This window comes from Thalassophryne amazonica, chromosome 10 (assembly GCF_902500255.1).
Source record: "Thalassophryne amazonica chromosome 10, fThaAma1.1, whole genome shotgun sequence".
Lineage (NCBI taxonomy): Eukaryota > Metazoa > Chordata > Actinopteri > Batrachoidiformes > Batrachoididae > Thalassophryne > Thalassophryne amazonica.
Genome location: NC_047112.1, coordinates 71493183 through 71497517, shown reverse-complemented (window position 1 = coordinate 71497517; position 4335 = coordinate 71493183). Strand labels below are relative to the sequence as shown.

The following is a 4335-nucleotide window of genomic DNA, read 5'->3' as shown; positions in this document are numbered from 1 at the left end:
CTCACAGGTTTGAAAAAATTTTGATCAAACAAAGCGCCAGTCTCTCAGCAACTTCTCAGACAAAGGAATTCCGACAAGGGGCTGGACGACTCCTCCCACAAGGAGTGCTCACAGGCGAATGACGTCACCGACAGGCGTGGAAAAACTCACGCATGCGCACGAGGGTTCAAGCATGTCTAACGTAAAAACATATGAATGAAATCCATATAGTTTTTGAAAAAAATAAAAAGGACCGTTACTTTATTGACAGCCCTCGTATGTTAAACATGGTGCAGATGCCATGTGAAAGACTAAAGTAAGATAATTTTATGTTTACTGAACAAGTAGCAGATTTTTTTTGTTTGTTTTGTATATTGTTCTGCAAGCCACTTTTAATTACAAATTCATCCGCACACGCCTGAGTTTTCATTATCCTTCATTTGTTTGGCATTTTTTGTTGAAAATTTAGCAGGTGAACACTGGGTGTGTTTAAAACAATATTGTGGTGCTCTTAATTCATAATGTGAAGTAAAACAGAGCATGCCATGTAAAAGAAACAGTTTTATTTTTGCTTAATAAACTGTACTATGTGATCAAGACTATTTCTATTTAGTTTCTTTTGTCTGTATCCGCATATTTGATATTGGAGTAATCCAGAAGTAATTGAAAGTAATCAAATTACATTACTTTAATATTATGGTACTTGGATTACGTTACTGACTACATTTTGTAACAGGTAACTAGTAACTGCATCGGAATACATTTTTAAAGTAACCCTTCCAACCCTGATTAACAGTAATAGAATATTCTGATATAGCCTCGACTGCAGACAGGTATTTTGCAAACACTGCAAACACACACATAATACACATATACGTACATACACACTAATATATGATAGAGAAGCAGATAGTGGCTGTAAAAACTATTTTAGTAATTTGAAGAGACAATATATGATTAGACTATATATATATAAATATTTATATAAACAAAATACTGGCTAATGAATACATTATATTTCTAGATAAAACATAACAATAGATATAAGTTATATATCAGAGAAAATAAAATTATATATAAGTCAGGGTACATATATATACACTCAACAAAAATATAAACGCAGCACTTTTGGTTTTGCTCCCATTTTGTATGAGATGAACTCAAAGATCTAAATCTTTTTCCACATACACAATATCACCATTTCTCTCAAATATTGTTCACAAACCAGTCTAAATCTGTGATAGTGAGCACTTCTCCTTTGCTGAGATAATCCATCCCACCTCACAGGTGTGCCATATCAAGATGCTGATTAGACACCATGATTAGTGCACAGGTGTGCCTTAGACTGCCCACAATAAAAGGCCACTCTGAAAGGTGCAGTTTTATCACACAGCACAATGCCACAGATGTCACAAGATTTGAGGGAGCGTGCAGTTGGCATGCTGACAGCAGGAATGTCAACCAGAGCTGTTGCTCGTGTATTGAATGTTCATGTCTCTACCATAAGCCGTCTCCAAAGTCGTTTCAGAGAATTTGGCAGTACATCCAACCAGCCTCACAACCGCAGACCACGTGTAACCACACCAGCCCAGGACCTCCACATCCAGCATGTTCAGCTCCAAGATCGTCTGAGACCAGCCACTCGGACAGCTGCTGAAACAGTCAGTTTGCATAACCAAAGAATTTCTGCACAAACTGTCAGAAACCGTCTCAGGGAAGCTCATCTGCATGCTCGTCATCCTCATCGGGGTCTCGACCTGACTCCAGTTCCTCGTCGTAACCGACTTGAGTGGGCAAATGCTCATATTCGCTGGCGTTTGACACGTTGGAGAGGTGTTCTCTTCACGGATGATGCGAAGGAGATGTGTTGCACTGCATGAGGCAAATGGTGGTCACACCAGATACTGACTGGTATCCCCCCCAATAAAACAAAACTGCACCTTTCAGAGTGGCCTTTTATTGTGGGCAGTCTAAGGCACACCTGTGCACAAATCATGGTGTCTAATCAGCATCTTGATATGGCACACCTGTGAGGTGGGATGGATTATCTCAGCAAAGGAGAAGTGCTCACTATCACAGATTTCGACTGGTTTGTGAACAATATTTGAGGGAAATGGTGATATTGTGTATATGGAAAAAGTTTTAGATCTTTGAGTTCATCTCATACAAAATGGGAGCAAAACCAAAAGTGTTGCGTTTATATTTTTGTTGAGTATATATATATAGTAGAAGAAAGTTATATATCAGATACATTTACAATACATATAAATCATATATAGAGTATCAATATAATTCATACACATATATATATATATATATATATATATATATATATATATATATATATATATATATATATATATATATATATATATATGCCATACCCTTTATTTATATAGCACATTTCAAAAGTGCTGTACAAAAACACACACACACACACACAGAGGACCACACACTCACGCTGTGTTAAAAGCCAAAGCATAAAACTGGATCTTTAGACGAGACTTAAAACACTCTACAGTACTACTACTATATATATATATATATATATATATATATATATATATATATATATATATATATATATATAAAATTAGAAATACATATACGAGGGCTGTCAATAAAGTAACGGTCCTTTTTATTTTTTTCAAAAACTATATGGATTTCATTCATATGTTTTTATGTCAGACATGCTTGAACCCTCGTGCGCATGCGTGAGTTTTTCCACGCCTGTCGGTGACGTCATTCGCCTGTGAGCACTCCTTGTGGGAGGAGTCGTCCAGCCCCTCGTCGGAATTCCTTTGTCTGAGAAGTTGCTGAGAGACTGGCGCTTTGTTTGATCAAAATTTTTTCTAAACCTGTGAGACACATCGAAGTGGACATGGTTCAAAAAATTAAGCTGGTTTTCAGTGAAAATTTTAACGGCTGATGAGAGATTTTGAGGTGATTCTGTCGCTTTAAGGACTTCCCACGGTGCGAGACGTCGCTCAGCGCTCTCAGCCGCCGTCGTCAGCCTGTTCAAGCTGAAAACCTCCACATTTCAGGCTCTATTGATCCAGGATGTCGACAGAATCACCTCAAAATCTCTCATCAGCCGTTAAAATTTTCACTGAAAACCAGCTTAATTTTTCGAACCATGTCCACTTCGATGTGTCTCACAGGTTTAGAAAAAATTTTGATCAAACAACGCGCCAGTCCCTCAGCAACTTCTCAGACAAAGGAATTCCGACGAGGGGCTGGACGACTCCTCCCACAAGGAGTGCTCACAGGCGAATGACGTCACCGACAGGCGTGGAAAAACTCACGCATGCGCACGAGGGTTCAAGCATGTCTGACGTAAAAACATATGAATGAAATCCATATAGTTTTTGAAAAAAATAAAAAGGACCCTTACTTTATTGACAGCCCTCGTATATCAGAAAATGATTGTTTTTGTTGTCCTTTCGGCTGCTCCCATTTTGTTTAGGGTCACCAAGGCGGATACAGCCAGATCCGCATTGGTATTTGGCACAAGTTTTACACCGGATGCCGTTCCTGATGCAACTCCAGTTTTATCTGGAGTAACACACACAGCCCCCGGTGTTCCAAAGAGGTTTCCCATCCAAGTACTAACCAGGGCCCACGCTGCTTAGCTGCTGAGATCTGATGGGATCAGGCTGACACAGAGCAGACTGGCTGCATATATCAGAAAATGATAATATATATAAACCATATAGAGTATCAATATACTTCATATCCGGTCAGAGAGAGAAAGAGTTCCAAGGCTGTACAAAGCAGAGAGAGAGAGAGAAATGTAATGTAAATGTAAATTGTCAGATTAACGCAAGAACATGACGTCTCAACCCAAACCATATTTACACATGTACAAACTTGCTCGTTAAAGTTTTCCAGCTAAAAGTCCTGACAGAGGACTGTATACAGAGCTCTCTGCAGCTCTCAGCACCTTATTATTTATATAGCGCTTTACACAGTGCTAAAAGACACTTTGCAGAACAGCGAAAATAAAGAACAAAACAACTTTATTATAGAAACATAAAAATAAACAAGAATATAAAATCAAACCTTCACTGTGCCATGAAAATTCAGTAAGGTATGTCTTCTAGAATATATTCCATTTGTAAGGTAGAGCTCTACTAGTGTATATCTAAATATCTAAAAAAAAAAAAAAAAAAAAGGAAGACTAGAATAGAAGAGAAGAATAGAGTAAAGTAGAGCCACTTAGGTGTCTGGTCTTGAGAACCTGGGATGGTTTGTACAAGTTTGTACTATGATGACCGTTCCAAGATGGCGGCCGCATTTCTTGCGCTTCGGCATCCAATGCGGCGTCTACTCTTTATAATGTCTATGCCGGAAAAC

At 38.4% G+C, this 4335-nt stretch overlaps 1 pseudogene; it reads right to left on the bottom strand.

The window, feature by feature from the left end:
- Positions 1-3543: 3543 nt before the first annotated feature.
- LOC117519589 lies at positions 3544-3662 on the bottom strand (annotated as a pseudogene).
- Between the last annotated feature and the right edge of the window lie 673 nt (positions 3663-4335).